At 43.9% G+C, this 22,119-nt stretch overlaps 1 protein-coding gene and 1 long non-coding RNA gene across 8 annotated transcripts in view; one reads left to right on the top strand and one right to left on the bottom strand.

The window, feature by feature from the left end:
* The window catches only part of LOC147583527 (transport and Golgi organization protein 1 homolog), a 136,500-nt gene that overhangs the window by 60,841 nt on the left and 53,540 nt on the right, over positions 1-22,119 (top strand). For 6 of the 7 annotated variants that reach the window (XR_015241894.1, XR_015241892.1, XR_015241891.1 and 3 more), the window contains exon 3: positions 126-315. The exons of the other annotated variant lie outside the window; for it this stretch is intronic. The gene's annotated coding sequence lies outside the window, so the exon portion shown is untranslated. The remainder of the gene's footprint in view (positions 1-125; positions 316-22,119) is intronic. 7 annotated transcript variants of the gene reach the window in all.
* Positions 20,406-21,369, bottom strand: LOC147583529 (uncharacterized). The gene is made up of 2 exons (XR_015241950.1): positions 21,073-21,369; positions 20,406-20,578 (listed from the first exon to the last, which is right to left on the bottom strand). It is a non-coding gene; the product is annotated as an uncharacterized LOC147583529 (long non-coding RNA).

Below are 22,119 nucleotides of genomic sequence, written 5' to 3'. Positions count from 1 at the left end.
TCTGACTCTTGTTTGTATTCATAAAGAAATTGTTGACCTTATGGATTCGTTCGCAGCACTATGACCTCAAAGATGATCTCTCTGAGACACGTACCGACACACTGCCTTTTCTCCAACTTGCCTAGGTGGTTCCCCGAGACAAATGTGGAGCCGGTTTCAAATCTTCTCTGTGACCTGGTGTGCCTGATGAGGACCAAGGAGAAAAACTGCTACTTGGACCTTCAAATTTTCTGACTCCAAGACCCAAGGCAAAACAATTCTCCACACTTTAATTTGATAAAGGATGTGCTAAACCAAAGGTCCCAACTTGAAAAGGTAAAACCAAAAAAGTTTTTCAACTTTGAAATGTTGGCAAAGACCCCCTGGTAAGGTGTCTGTTTCATAACCAAAGATCATGAGATTCAAACCCCATCCATGCCTGGCCCTAGAAAGTACAAATTCACAGGAGAGGTGTTCTAGCAAGTGACTAAAAACACAGGCTTGGCAGCCAAACAGGTTTGTGTTTAAATCCTGGCCTTGTCACTAAAACCAAATATCCTTGAGGAAACTGCTTAGCTAAAACCTTAGTTTTGTCATCAGTCAAATGGAGATGTTAATGGTACCTGTTTCTTAGCGTTGTTGCAGAGATTAGATGAGATAATCAATGACCCCAAAGGAGAAGAAGCAAAGGGAGCTCTGGAAGAATGATTAAGCTCTCCCAGAAAGTGGCTAGCATCCTCTCTGACACATGGGCCCTCAGCCATGGGGACCAACTGAAGATATTCCTGCGCCCAGCACCAGAAACCTACTGGAGCTGCCTGGCCTGGGTGCGATTGGGTAAGACATGGGAGAGGGGCCCCTGGGACAGAGGCTCCTATGGGATTCCAGTCTCAGTCATTCACAGAATGGAGAGGTGGTAAAAGGATGTCCATCTGATGCCTGAATTCTTCCCATTGTGTGGGGGTCTATAAACAGGCCTAAGGTTTCATCTCAGTTCCACGAACTGCCACTTTTGTAATATCATCCCTCTCTGAGCCTCAGTTTCCTTATGTGTGAAATGGGCACAGTAATAGAGTCAGACTTGTGTGTTATTGTGAAAATGAAACACAAATTATCCATAGAGAGTGCTTAACTACCTTGTAGGCCATTTATCACCTCAAGGAAATCTTAGCCTCTGAGAGGCTCCAAAATATAAATATTTTTTGGAATTAGGAGGTTCCTAGGAAACTCAAAGCACATGTTCCCTGGAGATTTCCCATGAAGTGTTTGCCATTATAAGTTCCCACAAATGGCTCAGCCTATTGCTTTTGCCTAATAATAGGCTTGTAGTTAAAAAACAAAAAATCCTGAAGAGCATTCAAAGAGCAGGTATCCTTGAGAATGCCAGGTGTGGGAGGCACAAAGAAGACAAGACAGGAGTGAGCCACACCACGGCTCAACAGAAGCCCTTGAGTACTTCAGGAAGTAAGTCCTATTTTTTGAAGGCCCTATGCTTGGAGGCTCATCTTTGCCATGTAGTTCCCAAGAGTTGGGATGCCTGAGGTAGCTCACAAACCCCTCAGTCCTCTGGAACAACTTCTGTATTATGAGATCCTCCTGACTGTGGGTCACCACACCTGGAGTGGGGTTTCTTGTGAGACTGTGTCTCTGCATCTCCTGTTTCCATATATTTTATCCTTTTATCCGTTATTGTACAGACACTGTTAAGCTATCTTTCAGATCCTTTTCAGAGGGAATTGTTCCACAAGCAGCTGTTGAATTCTTGTGTTCATGGGAGGAGGTGAGTTCACGATCCTCCCATGCTGCCATCTTGACCCCAGCTCCACAGTCCATACTCTAAACCACATGTGAAATAATACATGTTTAAAACCACTCTGTGGGCAAATAGCAATGATACGTTTCTTCTGAACGTGTATTCTGAAATGTTATCAAAAGTCCATGGAATGAAAATCGCTGAGCAAGAAGCTGGAGCTAAGGATGAATGAGACAAAGTTCTACCCTCAGAGGGGCTGAAACACTCCTAGGGGAGATGAGATCGATGAAGGAGCAATTTAATGCAAGCACGAAGGTCCTCGGTAAATTGACAAGGAGTTCAGAAGGAAAAGAAACTCCCTTCAGCTAGAAAATCAGGAAAGGATGCTGCAAGGAGGTAGCACAACATGCATATTCCCACTGCAAAGAAGCCACTCTGGGGGACTATACCTTTGTTTTCATTGTATTGCTTCTGCTTAAAAATAGTTTAGGACGGGGGCGCCTGGGTGGCGCAGTCGGTTAAGCGTCCGACTTCAGCCAGGTCACGATCTCGCGGTCCGTGAGTTCGAGCCCCGCTTCGGGCTCTGGGCTGATGGCTCGAGCCTGGAGCCTGCTTCCGATTCTGTGTCTCCCTCTCTCTCTGCCCCTCCCCCGTTCATGCTCTGTCTCTCTCTGTCCCAAAAATAAATAAACGTTGAAAAAATTAAAAAAAAAAAAGTTTAGGACGATACTTTGGGAAAGGGTCACCAAGGAAAGCAGCGTCATTACTCTAAACTTCCCTTTTTTGTTCAGAAGTGTACTTCCCAGAAAGAGATTTCAACATCCCACTGTTAATCATGGATAGAACAACTACACAGAAGATCAACCAGGAAATAGGAGAGTTGAACAACACTGCAAAACAACTATGTTGATTCAAAGTGAATAAAAGTTGTTAGTTTGTTTGTTTTTTTAATTTTAGACAGAAGGGAGAAGACTTTCATTTAAGCCCAAGTTAAGATAGCCACCCAGGATACAAAATCTTCACAAAGAAGAGACTTCTCTGAGGAAGGAACAGTCAGTGCAGGATTACATATGTTTTTTTCACACGATGCATCATATTAAGATATTGGAGGAATGAGGTGAGGGCTTCTTTTAATTTCACACAGTCCACTAAAGTAGAATAAACCTCTATCCCTTCTGGGGTCCTTAGCAGATCCAGAAACTGATGCAACCTCTGTGAGTTACAGCAGCTCTGACTGTACAAAGAATGCAGACAAGGACAAGGTAAATCCTGGGACCATTCTCAGTCGTAACACTTTCGGGAAACCCTCATCTCTCTGTACAGCACGCTCCCCTGGCCTAGTCTCATTTTGTGTGTTGTGTGATAGGTCTGCTTGTTATTTGTTTTCCAAATGCACACTCTTAACCTAGGAGCCTACAAGCTTCTCTATTTTCAGCCTGTCATCTTTTTGTGGTAAGTTTAGAAGCCCAAAGGGCTTAGAGGCTGAGTACCCTAAAACTTTACCATGTGTTTCTGGAAATAACGAGAGGAGGATGACCCCATATTCCAAACAGACATCTCCTGGCCTGGGTCACCCCTGCCAGACCTCAACTCTGTGGGAACAGTGTGGCTGCTGTGTCTTCCTTTCTTGATTCCGGCTAGGAGATTAACCTGCTAGAAAGTCTACCATATTGTTTAAAATTGAAAAATGCAAAACCCCATCATTACTCCAACTTTTTATTGTGTGCCCTGTGCAATTTAAAAAATTTTCTAATGTTTTTATTTCTGAGACAGAGAGAGACAGAGCACGAGTGGGGAAGGAGCAGAGAGAGAGGGAGACACAGAATCAGAAGCAGGCTCCAGGCTCTAACCTATCAGCACAGAGCCCGACGCGGGGCTTGAACTCACAAACCGTGAGACCATGACCTGAGCTGAAGTCAGTCACTCAACCGACTGAACCACCCAGGTGTCCCTGTACCCTGTGCGATTCAGAGTGGTCTTAGACAAAGTCATTATCATCACTCATCACCTTCCCGTCTTTGTTGGTAAATGAGTTGTCTGGAATCCTTCCAGCTATACCTTAGGTAAAAATAACCTGAACATTGTGTCCAACGATTGTGTTCATATGAGCAGTTTCTGGTTGTGTCCCCAGTCACTGTTAGAGCTGATACAGTCTCATGACACATCCCAGGAGTTTTATACCAGAAATCAAAACACACTTGAATTAATTCTCTCATGTGAATTTTTACCTCTTGTTCTCTGTAGGACTTAATTACTCTGTGTCCTGTAGTATGCTTAAAATCAGAATTCCCTATGTATTAAGATGAACACATCTGAGCTTTGGAGACATTCACCACAAGTCACTTGTTCCTTACAGAAGACTCTCATTCCCCTGCAAGATCCCAGGCATCCTCCACTCCCCAGAGGTCTCAGAGGCCTTTGACACCACTTCAAGAGGGAAGACTCTTTTCAGGGAGAGGAGCAGAGGAGACAAAGTGAGGGTCCGGCTGCAGAACTTTTCACCAGGAGTGGCTGTGATTCCACGAGCAGAATATGAGCCATTTATTCGCACTCAATTTGTTGTGTTCCTAGTATACCAAAAACAGAGCATCAGGAGTCACTGCAGAGGAGGGATGCAGGGTGAACTGGGACATAGATGCCTGCCTGTCTGGAGAATGCTACTTCATTACTACGTAATTACTTCTGTTAACCCTCTAGGACGGGACCCTTGCCATTTTACTTCCGCAGACATGGGCAGTGATGTGTGTGACAGCAGTTCCTCCTCTTGCATCTACCACCCCAAGCTGTAGGTGGTATCCAGTGGCAGGGACAGAGTTTTCAGGTACTGATGTTACTCTCTTGGATCCTGGTGGCAGAGAAGGTGGCAGGTGCTGACACGTTCTTCTCTGGGTTACAGCTGCTTTTGGTATTGGTTCTCTTGTCTGGCATAGGCACGTAGCTGTCACTTCTGTTCTGCAGGACAGTGTGGATCCATGGGGACCTCCTCCATTAACTGGAAGATTCTGCAGACAAGGACCCTAGATGCACCCCCATGGGCTGTTCGGCACATCCACCTCCTGAACCTTGGTGGCCCTGGGGCCACCCCGAACCCTCCACCAGCAACACTTGGTAAGATGATCTGAGCGGTAGGAGTTGACTTGTAAAGCACACTCATTTTTGTTGGTGTTAGGTCTTTGGCCAAGGTGCAGAGGTGGTACCACAGACCATTATGATGCGAGGGGAATGTGTCTGCCGCCATTACCACATTCCTTGTGTTTCATGATCGACATATCATCTTTCTGTCATTTCCTCCACTCTGTGTTGGTACAGGTGTCTCTCGTGGAGAAGGAATGGGGCTGTATGCAGAAAAGCAGACATAGCGGTTCATTAGAAATGCCCTGCCCGCGGGCTGGGCTCTGTGAGGCATGAGGCACAGCCTAATGTATATCCATGTACTCGAGCCCCAGCCATCCATCATTGTTTGATGAGTGATCAAGGCTTTTACGGGTCTTCGTCGGGGTTTACAGGATGGGTCTTCCACTTCTTGGGGATCACCTGAGGGATGAGGCACACCCTCTGCATGTGATTTGTGATCTGACTGGAGCAAAGAGTTTCAGTTGTTTCAGGAATGTGGGGAGGGTTTTTTTTGTTTTGTTTTGTTTTGTTTTGAATCCCCCAACAGTCTACTCAAATCAGAGTAAATGTCCATCCCATCCAGGGCCTTTAGCAGATCCAGAAGCTGGTGTCACTCCCGTGAGTGATACCAATACTGACTCTACCAAAAGTGCAACAAGTACGAGGGAAATGCTCTGGCCATTTTCAGTTCTAAGTCTCTCCTGACACCCGCATCTTTCTGTACAGCACACTCTCCTGCCAATGTCTCTGGTTTCTGTGTCGTATGATATGTCTGCTTGTGTTTTTATTTTCCAAACGCACAACCTTTACCGAATAGTCCACCTGGCATCTCTTTGTGGTAAGTTTACAAGTTAAGTGTGCTTAGGGGTGAGGACCTTAGGGTTTTTCCAGTGTGTTCCTGGAAATAAGCCAAGGTGGATGATCCCACACGCCACTTGGAAGTCTCCTGGCTTGCCTCATTCTTTCTGGATCTCCTCAATGTGGCATCACTGCTCTTGCTGTTTCTTCCTCTCCTGTTTCTGTCAAGGGTTTTAATGTGTTCAGAAAATCTGTGGATATCTCTACAATTTGAAAATGCGAACTGCCTTCACTGCAACTTATATTTTTGTATGTGTCATTTAGAGTGGTCTTAGACAGCATAACTTTCACATCCATCAGCATTCGATCTTTTTGTGGTAAACATGCTATCCAGAATCCCTTCAGGTGTGCCCTGAGTATGAACATTCTGAACTCTAAGAGGTGACATACTTCTTGTAGAAAACACACACTGAAAGTTAAGCTGTGAAAAGAAAAAATTCCAAAATGACCTGTGTGGCAAGTCCCCACCATGGCCTTCACTTGGGTTCACATGAGCAGGTTCTGTTGTGTCCTGTGTCACAGGTACAGGTAAAACACGGAAATTTACACCAGAAATCAAAGTGTATTTGTGTTAATTTTGCTAATAGAATTTTAGCTCATTTTTTTAGAGGACAAAAGTACCCTGCAAATTTTACTCTACTTATGCTGAGAAGCACCTCTGAATTAAAATAAATTAGCTGAGCCCAATTAACATGTATAGGCGAAGTGTTTCTGTAAGAGCATGCTTTTTTCCAGATTCTCTGCAGGACCTCAGGATCCCTATCACCCCATGTGTCTCTGTGCCACTGGATAGCACTTCCAGAGAGGAGGAGACCCTACTGTCAGGAGAGCAGCAGATCGGGCACAGGCGGGGGCTTAGAGGCAGAGCTTTGAGCCACAAGGGCTATGATTCCATGGGTGGAAACTGGGACTGTCATTCCTTCTCATTCTGTAGTTCTTCACATACACAATAAGCAGCCTTTGTGGCTGAGGGGGATGAAGGGTGGATGGTGACCGTGGACTTAGATGTCTTCCTATGGGGAGTATGCTATTTTATTAATTTAGTATTCACTCCATAAATCCTCTAGGAAAAGAGCCCTTTGTCTTTTTGCAGTGGTCACAAAGAGGGGACAAAGGAGCTGGGACAGAGGAGCTGGGTGGCGCCATTTCCCTCCTCTGTCCCCCAGCATAAACATAGAGCCGCCTACTGGAAACAAGCCAATTCCCACACTGACTGCCTAACCAGCTTAGATCAAAGACCACACCCTGTGCTCTGGCAAGACTGGCCTTCCAGGTCAAGCTTGCCTCCATCCCAATGGAGCTGGCCCCTTCCCCAGAAGACCAGCAGAAGCCCCTGACCACAGCACCTCTCTTGACCAAACAGTTGTGCAGGGCTTCACTTCTAGTGGCAGTCGTTCCAAGTCCCATTTAACAAGCAGATCAGAACAGACCTAGATAAAACTCACCACGTTCCGCCCAAGGACCATACATTGCCCATACGACTGGCCTGAAGGATAGTGCAGCCAGAACACAAAACAGTGCACGCAACACACACCACAGACACTCCCTGATGTGCCCGGCCCTGGACACTAGATGACATCCTCTTCATAAAGCCATTTATCTCACAGGCAGGTAACCTAAGGAGCTTTTGGAACACAGAGAAGGCAAATACTCAGCCAAAATGCCAAGACAAGAGGAATGCATCCCAAATGAAGGAACAAGATAAGGTTATGGCCAGAAAATGGAAGGAACACTTCCAAACTCATTCTATGAGGCCGGCATGGCCTTGAGTCCAAACTGCACAAAGACCCCACTAAAAAGGAAAACTACAGACCAATTTTCCTGATGAACCTGGATGCAAACATTCTCAACAAAAATTAGCACACTGGATCCAACAACACAGAAAAAGAATTCATCCCCACAATGAGGTGGGATTTATTCCTGGGATGCACAACTGATTCAATGTCTGCTAATCAACTGATGGGATACATCACATTGATAAAAGAAAGGATAAGGACCACATGATCCTCTCAACAGATGCAGAAAAAGCATTTGACCAAATACAGAATCCTCTCTTGATGGGAAAAGAAAACCCTCATGAAAGGAGGGATAGAAGGATCGTGCCTCAACAGCATAAAGTCCAGATACGAAAGTCCCACAGCCAATATCATCTTCAATGGGGAAAAGCTGAGAGCTTTACCCCTAATGTTAGGAACACGACAGGGATGTCCACTCTGGCCACTGTTATTCAACATACTGTTGGAAGTCCTAGCCTCAGCAATCAGACAACAAAAAGAATACAAGGTGTCCAAATTGGCAAGGAGGGGTCAAACTTTCCCTCCTCGCAGACGTGATACTCTCCGTGGAAAATCCACAAGACTCCACCAAGAAACTTCTAGGACTCATACAGGAATTCAGGAAAGCCTCCGTATATAAAATCAATATACAGAATTTGATTGCATTTCTATATGCCAATAATGAAGCAACAGAAAGAGAAATCAAGGAATTGATCTCATTTACAATTGCACTGAAAACCATAAAATACCTAGGGATCAACCTAACCAAAGAGGTAAAAGACCAGTACACTCAAAAGAATAGAGGGGTGCCTGGGTGGCTCAGTCGGTTAAGCACCGACGTCACCTCAGGTCATTATTCCCCAGTTTGTGGGTTCAAGCCCCACATTGCGTTCTGTGCGAACAGCTTGGAGCCTGGAGCCTGTTTCAGATTCTGTGTCTCCCTCTTCTCTCTACCCCTCCCCTGCTCATGCGCTCTCTCTCTCTCTCTCTCTCTCTCTTGCTCTCTCTCTCAAAAATAAACATTAACAACATTAAAAGAAAAAACAACAGAACATCGATGAAAGAAATTGAAGACAGAAAAAGAAAATGGAAAAAAATGGAAAAACATTCCATGCTCATGGATTGGAAGAACAAATATTGATACAATGTCAATACTACCCAAAGCTATCGACACATTCAATGCAATCCCAATCAAAATTGCACCAGCATTCTTCTCGAAGCTAGAACAAGCAATCCTAAAATTTGTATGGAACCACAAAAGACCCTGAATAGCCAAAGTAATCTTGAAGAAGAAGACCAAAGTGGGAGCCATCACAATTCTGGACTTTATCGTGTATTACAATTCTGTAATCATCAAGACAGTATGGTACGGGCACAAAAACAGACACAGAGATCAATGGAACAGAATAGGGAACCCAGAAGTGGACCCTCAAACATATGGCCGACTCATCTGTGAGAAAGCAGGGAAGAATATCCAATGGACAAAAAGAGTCTCTTCAGCAAATGGTACTGGCAAAACTGGAGAGTGAGAAGAATGAACCTGGACCATGTTCTGAAACCATACACACACAACCTCAAAATGGATGAAAGATCTAAATGTAAGACAGGAAACCATCCAAATCCTAGAAGAGAAAACAGGCAACCTACCTCTTTGATCCTGGCCACAGCAACTTCTTGCTTGTCATGTCCCCAAAAGCAAGGGAAACAAAAACAAAAATGAACTATTGGGACCTCAAGATAAAAAGCTTCTGCACAGCAGAGGACACAATCAGCAAAACTAAAAGGCAGCTGAATGGAATGGGAGGAGATATTTGCAAGTGACATATCACATAAAGGGTTAATATCCAAAATCTATAAAGAATTATCAAACTCAACACCCAAAAACCAAAGAAGCCAATGAAGAAATGGGCAAAAGACATGAAGAGACACTTTAACAAAGAAGACATCCAGATTGGTCACACATGAAAAGTTGCTCAACCTCAGTCGTCATCACGGAAATACAAATCAAAACCACAAGGAGATATCCCCTCGGACCTATCAGAATGGCTGAAATTAACACCTCAGGCAACGACACGTGCTGGCAAGGATGCAGAGAAAGGGAACCCTTTTGCAACGCTGGTGGGAATGCAAACTGGTGTAGCCACTCTGGACAATAGTATGGAGATTTATCACAAAAACTAAAGACAGAACTCCACAATGACCCAGCAATTGCACTACTAGGTATTTATCCAAGGGATACACAAACGCTGACTCAAAGTGGCACATGCACTCCAATGTTTACAGAAGCATTACCAAAAAAAAGCTAAATTATGCAAAGAGCCCAAATGACCACTGACTGATGAATGGATGAGGAAGATGTGGTATACTGATACAATGGAATATTACTCGGCAATCAAAAAGAATGAAATCTTGCTATTCGCAACAACATGGATGGACCCGAACTCTATTATGCTAAGCAAAATATGTCATAGAAAGACACACATCATATGATATCTCTCGTCTGTGGAATTTAAGAAATAAAACTGATAAACATAGTGAGAGGAAAGCAGAAATAAGACACACAGACGGAATCAAACGATAAGAGACTCTTAAATATAGAGAACGAATGCAGGGTTCCTGGAGGGCTAGTGAATAGGGGAATGGGCTAAATGGGTGATGGGCATGAAGGGGGGCACTTGGGATGAGGACTGGGTATTTTTTGTACTTGATGGATCACTAAATTCTACTCCTGAAACTGGATTCCACTAGAAGATAACTAACTTGGGCTTAAATTTAAAAATAAATAAATAAATATTAAAAATAAATAAATAAATGTAATACCAGTCAAAAGAAAAGAATATTTAAATCAGACTCTTTGAGTGGAAATGAAAGACCAAAAGTCATACAGACAACAAAGGATCAGAGAAAACATCAAGGAACAATGGCAAAACAACTAATAAAATGGCACTAAATATATATCTATCAATAATTACCCTGAATGTAAATGGACTAAATGCTCCAATCAAAAGACATTGGGTAGGGTGTCAGAATAGACAAGAGAAAAAAAAGCAAGCAAGCAAGCAAACAAACAAACACACAACAAGACCTATCTAGATGCTGCCTACAAAGCCTTATTTGGACCTACACTCATCTGCAGACTTAAAGGGAGGGAATGAAGAAATATTTCTCATGCCAACGACGTCAAAAGAAAGCCAGTAGCAATACTTCTATCAGGCAAAATAAACTCTAAAACCAAGACTGCATTTTTGTACCCTTTGGATAAATACCTAATAGTGAAATTGCATGCACCCAATATTTATACCAGCATTATCAACAATAGCCAAACTATGGAGAAAGCCCAAATGTCCATCAACCAATGAAGGTATAAAGGAGCTGTGGGGTAGGTGTGTGTGTGTGTGTGTGTGTATATATATGTATACACATACATACATATATATGTATATACATACGTATATGTAATGCATACATACATAAAATGGGATATTACTCGGCCATCAAAAAGAATGAAATGTTGCCAATTGCAATGATGTGAATAGAGCCAGAATGTATTGTGCTAAGTGAAATACGTCAAACAGAGAAAGACAAATATATGATTTCACTCATGTGGAATTTAAGAAACAAAACAGATGAAAACATGGGAAGGGGCAGTAAAAGAGAAGAGTGGTAACAAACCATATGAGTCTCTTAATGATAGAGCAAAAACTGAGGGTTGATGGAGGAAGATGGGTGAGGGATGGGTATGAAGGAGGGCACTTGTTGTGATGAGCACTGGGCATTGTATGTAACTGATGAATCACTAAATTCTACTCCCGAAACCAATCACGCACTGTACGTCAACTAAAGCTTAAATTAAAAAAAATAAAGCTGTAACAAGAGATGAAGACGGACACAATCTCATAATAAAGGGGAAACCAAACAAGAAGATCCAACGATTGTAAATTTTTATGCACCCAACATATAATCACTGAATATACAAAACAATTAACAACAAATGTAAAGAAACTCATTTATAATAATGCAAGGAGAGTAGAGGACTTTAACATATCACTCACATCAACAGACAGAAAATCAACAAGGAAACAATGGCTTTGAATGATACACTGGACCAGATGGGTTTAACAGATATATTCAGAACACTCCATACTAAAATGGCGGAATACACATTCTTTTCAAGTGCACATGGGACATTCTCCAGAATCGATCACATTCTAGGTCACAAATCAGGCCTCAACAGATACCCAGACAGAGATTAGACCAAGCATCTTTTCTGACCACAAAGCTAGGAAACTTGAAGTCATCCAGAAAGAAAGACAGAAAGACAGAAAGACAGAAAGACAGAAAGAAAGGAAGGAAGGAAGGAAGGAAGGAAGGAAGGAAGGAAGGAAGGAAGGAAGGAAGAAAGAATAAAGGCCACAAATAAAGGGTGGCTAAACAACATGCTACTAAACGAATGGGTCACCCAGGAAATCAATGAAAAAATACACTGAAACAAATGAAAATGAAAATGAAGATGCACTGGTAAAAAACCTTTGGAATGAGGCAAAAAAGCAGCCTAAGATGGAAGTATATATAGCAATACAAGCCTACCTGACAGAGCAAGAAAAATCTCAAACAATCGAAACTTAACAACCAAAGGAATGAGAAAAAGGACAATGCAAGCCTAAAGACAGCAGAAAGAAGGAAATAATAAACATTAAGGCAGAAATAAGTGATAATAGAAACCAGAAAAACACTAGACCAAATCAGTGAAACCAGGGGCTGGTTCTTTAAAAACAGTAATCACCTTGAAAACCTCCTAGGCAAACTTTTCACAAAGAAGAGAGAAAGGACTCAAATAAAATCACAAATAAGAGAGGAGAAATAACAGTCCACAACACAGAAATACAGTTAGAAGATAATATTAGGGAAAACGATAGGCAACAAATTGGACACTCTGAGAAATATGGGTAAATTCCTCGAAACACATAAACTACCAAAACTGAAACAGGAAGATACATAAAATCTGAAACCAGAAAGAAACTGAATCAGTAATTAAAAAAAAAATATCTCGGGGCGCCTGGGTGGCGCAGTCGGTTAAGCGTCTGACTTCAGCCAGGTCACGATCTCGCGGTCCGTGAGTTCGAGCCCCGCGTCGGGCTCTGGGCTGATGGCTCAGAGCCTGGAGCCTGTTTCTGATTCTGTGTCTCCCTCTCTCTCTGCCCCTCCCCCGTTCATGCTCTGTCTCTCTCTGTCCCAAAAATAAATAAAGGTTGAAAAAAAAATTTTTTTTTTAAAATAAAAAATAAAAAAAAATATCTCCCCCAACACAAGAAGAGTTCAGGGCCAGCCGGCTTCACTGATGAATTCTACCAAACATTTAAAGAAGAGGTGGTATCTATTCTTCTCGAATTATTACAAACAATAAAAAAGAAGGAAAACTTACCAATTCATGTCATCAGGCCATCATTACCCTGATACCAAAACCAGATAAAGACTCTCCTAAAGCAGAGAACTGCAGGGGACCCTGGGTGACTCCGTCGGTTGACTGTCCAACTCTTAACTTCGGATTAGGTCATTATCTTGCAGTTCCTGGGTTCGTGTCCCGCATTGGACCCTGTGCTGACAGTGTGGAGCATGCTCAGGATTCTCTCTCTTTCCCATCCCTCTGCCCTCCCTCACCTATATGTACTCTAAGTAAATGAATAAACATTTAAAAATATATTTAGACTTTTTTTTAAATAAAACTGCAGACCAATAGCCTGATGAGTATGTATGCAGAAATTCTCATGAAAATGCATTCAAACTAAACTCAGCAATACATTAATAGAATCATTGACCATAATCAACTGGGATAGACTCCTGGGCTGCAAGGGTGGTTCCACATTCACAGATCAACATGATGCACCACAGTAATAGAAGAAAGGAGAAGAACAATATGATGCTTTCCACAGATGCGGGAAAAACATTTGACAAAATGTCACATCCATTCATGATAAAAACCCTCAGCAACATAGATTGAGACTCAACCTACCTGCACATACTAAAGGCCATCTGTGAAAAACCCACAGCTAATCTCATCCTCAATGGGGAAAAACTGAAAGCTTTTCCTCGAAGGTCAGGAACAACGCAGGGATGACCCCTCACACCACTGCTACTCCACATAGTATTGGAAATCCTAGACACAGCAATCAGGCAACAAAAAGAAATAAGAGGCACCAAATCGGCAAGGAAGAAGTGGAACGCTCGCTATTTGTAACTGACATGATGCTCTCTATAAAAAACATGAAAGACCCCCATAAAAATTGCTAGAAGTGATACATGAGTTTCACAAGTCACAATATACAGAAACCAATGTACAGAAATCTATTGCGTTTCTATAGATGAATCACGGATTAACAGAAAGAGAAAGTAAGGAATCAATCCCATTGACAGGTGCACCAAGTACCACAACATACCAGGAATAAACCCAACCAAAGAGGTGAAAGGCCTATACTCTAAAAGCTATGAAACACTGATGAAAGAAATGGAAGAGGACACAAAGAAATGAGAATACATTTCATGTTCATGGATGAGAAGAACAAATATTGTTAAAATGTCTACACTCCTCAAAACAATCTACACATGTAATGCAATCCCTATCACCCTAACAAAACATTTGTCACAGAACTAGAACAAGTAATCCCCAAATTTGTATGGAACGACAAAAGACCCCAGACAGCCAAATAAAACTTGAACAAGAAAAGCAAAGCTGGAGACCTCACAATTCCAGACTTTAGGTTATATTACAAAGCTGTAGTGAGCAGAACAGTATGGCACTGGCAAAAAAAAAAAAAAAAGAAAGAAAGAAAGAAAGCAAGAAAAAGAAAACACAGACACATAAATCAATAGAATGGAAACCCAGAGATGAACTCACATCTATATGGTCAACTAATCCTCAACAAAGCAGGAAAGAATATCCAATAGAAAAAAAAGATAGTCTTGAGGCACATGAGTGGCTCAGTCACGGAAGCGTCTAATTTTGGATTCAGCTCAGGTCATGATCTCAGCGTTCATCAGTTTGAAATCCGTGTCAGGCTCTGCACTGACAGTGTAGAGCCTGTGTGGGATTCTTTCTGTCCATTTCTCTCTGCCCCTCTTCTGCATGCTCTCTCTCTCTCTCAAAAATAAATAAATACACTTAAAAAAAAAAACCGTCTCCTCAACATATGGTTTTGGAAAACCTAGACTGCAACTTGCAACACAAAACAAAACAACAACAGACCACTTTCTTAGAACATACACAAAAATAAATCCAACATGGATAAAGACCTACGTGTGAAACCCGAAACCATAAAAATCCCAGAGGATAACACAGGCAGTATCTTCTTTGACAATGGCTGTACACACACCTTTGTTGATATATCTCGTGAGGTAAGGGAAACACAAGCAAAAAGAATGGGACTTCATAAAAATTAAAAGCTTCTGTCACCAAGGAAATAATCAACAAAACTAAAACACAACCTACAGCATGATCATAATTGCAAATGACATCTGATAAAGGGCTTGTGTCCAAAATATATAATTATACACACCCAAAGAATGAGAATTCCAATTAAAAATGGGCAGAGGACACAAATAGATATTTTCCCAAAGAAGACATACAGACAGCTAAGAGACACATGAAAAGATGCTCAACAATACTGATCTTCCGGGAAATACAGTTCAAAAGTACAACGAAATAACTCATCACATCTGTCAGAATGACTAAAATCAATGAATGACGAAACCACATGTGTTGCCAAGGATGTGGGGAAAGAGGAAACCTCTTACACCGTTGGTAGGAATGCAAACTGGTGCAGCCACTCTGGAAAACATCATGGAGAGTCCTCAAAAAATTCAAAATAGAACTACCTTACAATCCAGCAATTTCATTACGAGGTATTTACATAGAGAATACAAAAATAATCCTTCAAAGGGATACATGCACCCTGATGTTGACAGCAGCATTTTCTACAACAGCCAAATTATGGAAACTGCCCAAGTTTCCATCAACTGATGAATAAATTGAGATGTAGTATATGGAATGAACCCTTATTTCGCCCAAAAAACATGAAATCTTTTCATTTGCCACGAGGTGGATGAAGCGAGAGAATGTTATGCTGGGTGAAATAAGCCTGTCAGAGAAAGACAAATACCAGGTGATTTCACTAACGCGTGGAAATGAAAGAAAACAAAGGGGGCGGGAGGGGGAGGAGACAGAGACAAACAAACAGACTCTTAACTAGAAAACAAACTTAGGGGTTCCACAGTGGGGTGGGGGATGGGTGAAACAGGTGATGGGTATTGAGACATGCACCTGGGATGAGCACCCAGTGAAAGTGGAAGTGTTGCTCTATATTTATACCTGAAACTAATATTACACTCTACTTTACCACCTGGAATTTAAACTAAAATATAACATAAGGTTAATGGCACCTACCTACCAGGTTTTCTGTAGTTTTCAATCACTTCACTAGGTTGGAAAAATAACCGTGAAAATTTATAAAAGCATGTAAGATGTGGGGGACAGTTTGTGCCCTTACCTCGGTCTTTGGTTCCAGCAGGACTCGGAAAGTGGGTCCCAGCTCATTCTTCTAGAAGGTCCTGAACGAATATTTCATGTATTCACATCCTAACTGAAAGCAGCTCCCGGTCTTCTGAATTTCTGTCAGGATTTCTCCCTGGAAACCAGCCTGAATCTGGAGCAAACCATCCACGGCATCCATGATGTGATGTCGTGAGACCCCTCGATCCACGGGTCCTTTAATAAAATACGTCTTGTTCAAATACTGTCCGGGAAAGTGAGGAATGAAACACGGGAACAGCCCACAAAATGCAAGGGCCTGTGCTGCTGACCGACTGGCCAGTGCCCAGGGAAGCCACCCAGGGCCCTCTCCTCCACACTCAGTGCAACAAGGCAGCTTCTCTCTGGCGACTCAGGAGACACCAAGTTGCTGCAAGGCTCCCAAGGTCTCCCCTGGGGAGGGCGGCAGAACCTGCTGGAAACGCAGCTCTGGTCTCCGTCCTCAGGCAAGGGCAGAGGCCCTGAGTGCTCTGGGAGCGACAGAAGCCCTTCCTGCTCTGAGGTGCCCTGGGTCAGAAAAGCCAATGGGGCGCCCTCTGCCGGCAATCACCGTGCATAGAGAGGAGCCCGCCCCCAGGGTTTGTGGTGCTCGCACGCCCTCTGCTGGCTACCATGGGAATTCCTGCAATGTTGAAGGCCATGGCCCTCAGCTGAGGGACTGAAGGTGTTCTGGGCAAGTAAGCCTGTTCTCCACATTGGGAGGGGTCTTAGTGACAGGGCCTGGGGCACTAAGAAATCTTTTCCTTCCCCTTTCTTGTGAGTGAAGAATGAAACCACATTTATTTATGTAATGACATCATTTGTAACGCTTGCAGCAAGGGTCACAGAAAACAGCCCACCTATTTACACATGCTGAACAAGAGGTAATTGTGTTTACCACCAAAATACTTAGGTTAGATAAAGAATTGACACCTTTGAGAGAGAGATACCAGCTTCCAGCTATGGAATGAATAAGTCCTAGGGCTACAAGGTACAGCCGATGAAATAGAGTCAATCCTGTAATAATAAAGTTGCATGTTTTCAGGTGATAGCTACACTTGTGGTTAAGTACAACATAATTTATAGACATATGGAATGACTACACTTTATGCCTAAAACTAATACAACAAATGTGTGAACAATATTTCAATAAATAATCGACATCCTTTACACTATTTTTAATTTCTCCTTCTTTGCCATTAAAAAATCATTCCTGGGGCGCCTGGGTGGCTTAGTCAGTTAAGCGTCCGACCTCGACTCAGTTCATGATCTTGCAGTCCATGAGTTTGAGCCCCATGTCAGCCTCTGCCTGACAGCTCAGTGCCTGGAGCCTGCCTCAGATTTGGCATCTCCCGCTCTCTCCGTCCTCCCCAGCTGGGACTCTCTCAAAAAAAGAATAAAATAAACATTAAATTTTTTTTTAAAAATCATGCCTAATTTAGACTCTGAAATTCCATTTATCCCACATTCTCTAACATCACCATCTTGATGTTGAGAGCTTCTCTGAAAAGTCACTAATAATATCTTTGATGGACACACGTGACAAGGCCGCATGCAACTTACAGGGAGCTACACATCTGTTATGACTTTACCGTAAGCACCTTGGCTACTATTTTCAAATTATGAAATGAGCTGGGTCCCAGCTCCTTCTAGAAGGTCCTGAGAGTCAACATTTGGCGTCTTCACTTCCCAACTAAATGCGGCTCCTGTTCCTCCAAATTTGTGTCAGGATTTCTCCCCCGAAACAAGCCTGACCTGGAACAAACCAAGCCCAGCCTCTCTGACGTGGCGTCATGGGACCCCATGAATCCACGGATCCTCCAGGGAAATACCGGCAGGGGAAATGAGGAACAAACCACGAACAGCCCAGAAAAAGCGAGGGACTGTGCCGCCAACCGACCACCCGCGCTTCCGGGGAAACCGCCCAGGCCCTGCCTCCCCCGCCTCGGGACTCAGCCCCACCACCTAGGAGAGGCCAAGGGGCTGCGAAGCCTCCAGGGTCTCCCCCAGGCCCGGGGGCGGAACCTGCTGGAAACGCAGCTCTGGCTCTTTGCCCACACTCAGAGGCACTGGGTCCTCAGAAGCAAGGAAGCCTTTCCAGCCCCGGGGCGCCCTGAATCAGAAAAGCCTAGTGGGCGCCTTCTCAGGCCAGCACTGACCAGGCAGAGGCCCGGCCCCACCCTGGGCGTGGTGCGTGCGCGCCCTCTGCCGGCCGCCATGGGAATTCCTGCAATGCTCAAGGCCATGGCTGCTCACAGCTAGAAGTACTGAGAGTGCAGCTGGTCCAGTGAAGCCTGTTCTCCTGATCCAGAAGGGTCTTAGCGAAGGGCTTGCTTGGGACACAAAGAAACCTTTTCCTTCTCCTTTTTACTGAGTGAAGAATGAAACCGAATTTATTGACGTAGTGATATCATGTGTAATGCTTTAAGCAGCATTCACAGAAATACAGACTGCAAATTGACACCTGCTGACCTACAGGTCATGGTGTTTAGCACCAAAATACTTGGGTAAATAAAAAAGTTGACACCTCTGAGAAAGAGATACAGGCTTCCAGCTATGGAATGAATAAGCCATTGGGATCCAAGGTACAGCCCATAGAATAGCGTCAATCCTGTAAGAAAGCGTTGCATGCTTTCCCAATATAGCTACCCTTGTATAGGTACCTGGAGAGCGTAATGTATACACACGGAATCACCATGATATATGCCTGAAACTAATACAACATGGGGAGTCTCCTATATTTCAATTAAAAATGACAATATTTTTAATTTCTCCTTCACCATTAAAAATTATTTCTAATTGAGAACATATGAAATTCCATTTATACCACATTCTCTAACGTCACCAGCTTGATGTTGAGAGCTTATTTTTCAAGTTGTCAATAATGTCTTTGAGGACACAAATGGGACAAGGTCAGAATGTGCATCTAGAGGAAGCTACACATCTGGTATAAATTTCCTGCCTCTATATGGGTAATTTCAATGAAAAGTGCTTTATGGACGAAGATGGATGAAATCATTTCCATCAGACTCATAGGTAGATAATTGTGGCTTCAAATCATAATTGCCATCTCTTCATATCAGAGGAAGGCTGGGTGAAGATATAGGTTTCTCTTTTGATGTAAGAGAAGGCTGTGGTGTTTTAAACTGCTCACCTACCATCCAGAATCCAGAGATTAGCAGGCCTTGGCCTCCTGCTCTGCGCAGCCCTGTCCAGGAAACGGCACCACATCTCCTGTGTCCCCCTCTCCCCTGTCATGTTTTAGCTCAGGCCCTGATCACAGTGGATGAGAATCCTGTTTAGAGAAGCTGCTCATGCTGACCTTTACTGGAGCACGGCTGTTCCCAGCCACCGCAGGGAAGCATGTGGACAGCCAGCTTTTGAGCCCTTGGTGGCCCAGCCATGACCCCAACGTGGATGGAAGCCTGGTTGCCTCCATAACCTGGGAGGAAGGCGGGCCCAGCAGGAGTCAGGCGCTCTGGGGCAGAATGCATGGGCTTTGAGGACCCGGAAAGAGTCAGATGCTTACACCCAACTCCTCCTTGGTGGTGCGGAAGGAATGGGTATCATGTCATTGACATCTGCCCTGCCCGGCCCTCAAAAAGGAAACGGTGGGGGGTGGGGCGACTTGGTGGCTCAATCACTCAAGTGTCCAACTTTGGCTCAGGTCATGATCTCAGGATTTGTGAGTTTGAGCCCCACGTCGGGCTCTGTGCTGACAGCTCAGAGCCTGGAGCCTGCTTTGGATTCTGTGTCTCCCTCTCTCTCTGCCCCTCTCTCAATTGTGCTCTCTCTCTCACTCAAAAATAAACATTGCATCAAAATAAAAGATAAAAACAGAAAACACTGAGAGGAATATGGGCCATTATAAGACTCACACCCACAACTACTACCATGAGTCTACCTCAGCTCCCACCTGGATTGGTGCTACCAGGTAGCACCAATGACGTAGCTGGTACGTGGGAAAATCCACATCATGTGGATTAATGCAGGGTGTCCGCACTGTTCTACCCCAGACACTGCTGACCCCTCATCCATGTCTTGCAATCACGAATCAGCCATGTCCTGGGGGCTGATAGCTGCCCTGCTGATCACCACACACCACGGTGAGTAGGAAGTGCCACGTGCTTGCGAGGATCTATTGACGAGTGACCACAACTGTCACCAGATCTGGAGGAAGCTTGTGGCCACCACCCCAGAAGGAACCAGCGGGACATGTGCAGTCAATACAATTCAAACAGTCACTTATCTTCTGCCCCGTATTACTGTAGATTCTACCTGTTTGTGACCATGTATACAGGGGTCACACTGTGTACATCAACACAGAATGACCGTAGGTCCTCCTGGAAGCAGATAATGACAGAGATACAGAACTGTGATGGGTTTATTAGGGGAAATGAGGAAAAACAAAATAGAGGGGACAGGAATGGTCAGGGAAAGAATTCAGTCAAATACGCATATCAGACAACTTTTCTAAATATATCACATCACCACAGCCAGTGGTCACAGTTCAGGGTCCTCTTCAAATTTCACATTCTCCTGTAAGGCAAAGAGATTTTGGGTTATTGCAATGGGATCTTGTGTTCTCCTCTATGTATTTTCTCTTCAACAATATATCTGTGGCCTTGGATGAACACTTAATTGTGTGGCTGCATCTGTGTGTCTACCTCTAAGGGATTAGGACTGTCTTCAAATCTTAGATATAGATCCCTGAATGTACACACTATCACAGTTATCTTTTTCTTTTTCATAAAGTAGGACCTGAATTTTAAAAGAAAAAACACAGGGGTCTTTGCCGTATTTTTTGAAACACGGATTGCCAACCTCTCAGCCTCAGGCATGACACTCTTAGTTTCATGAAATTGAATGCACATCTGTTGAGGACCTTCTGTGTGGAGATACATTCATTTCCACCCTGAGAAGGGTGAGTGTCCACTCCTCCCATACATTTTACAAATTCCTTAAGTGCTTCTCACCTCTTCATCGTACTGACCTCAGAAACCAACATTGTCCCTGTTTCTCAGATTACAAACCTGAGGCTCTGAGATGACCGCCGAGAGCTGGTGTTAGAGCTGACACAGCAGGAACACAGGCAAAACCTCAGGAGATTGCGAGGGAACTTTCGGAGACGCAAACCTGCAGGCAGGGTGGTGACAGCAGACGCAGGGGTGTGGTGACCAGAGTTCAGCAGGGGCGGCTCCTCCTCACCCCTGAGTTCCCCACCAAGAGTCTGACTCAGGCTGAAGGCCAAGGAAGCGGCACAGCTGATCTACAACCTGCCTTCACATTTAGTCTCACTGAGACACACTAACTTAGGCAGACAAGCGTTTCCTAAGACTAAGTTTAACTTCCCAAGTCTCCCAGAACATTCTTCATACACGTCCAGACCCTTCAGAAAACCAAGGGAAACAACAAAATTTATTTAGATTATGAACTAGGTGCACTGTGGTGACGTTGACATTTCAGAGATGATGACTGCATTCTACATTGTGGTTGAACCCGTGCAGCAGTCCTTTGCAGACTTCACACTGTCCTCATGCTCCCTTCCCAGTGTGTGGGCCCTGCCAGAAATGGCCTCCAAGTCCATCCTACTGACCCCAACGCCCTCCCCTCTGCACCTCCTCAAACTCTGCTTACTGTGCTCAACTTCCCTTCTATTCCTGCGTGATTCAAGTTTCCCCCAGTTTCGCACTGGATCCTTCACTGGTATTTCCACTCTGGTGACCACAAGGTCTGTGTCATATAATGCATGTGCCCCCTTTCAGACGGGACACCTGAGGCACCTACACTTAGGGGTGCATCTCATCCTTCACGGAGCTCAAAGCATTGTGTCTTTCAGACAGGCACCAGTACTCCTGATACATCTGCCTTTGTGTAAAACTCCTCTTTCTTGTAGACAAGAGAAACCTACAGCTGACCTCATTACAGGGAAATGACACAGCCCATTGTACACTATGTCCTGAGAAACTTGAGATATGTGACACTGTCCCCAGGCAGGTTTGCAGTTGAATTGCCAAGCCCTCACAAGCATCCCTACATCATTCCCACCAAGTCTTTCACCAAGAAGACGAATACGCTTT

This window comes from Puma concolor, chromosome A2, assembly GCF_028749965.1.
Source record: "Puma concolor isolate L17-30 chromosome A2, mPumCon1.1.hap2, whole genome shotgun sequence".
Taxonomy (NCBI): domain Eukaryota; kingdom Metazoa; phylum Chordata; class Mammalia; order Carnivora; family Felidae; genus Puma; species Puma concolor.
The sequence above is the reverse complement of the archived record's forward strand: the minus strand, read 5'-3'. Positions and strand labels throughout refer to the sequence as shown.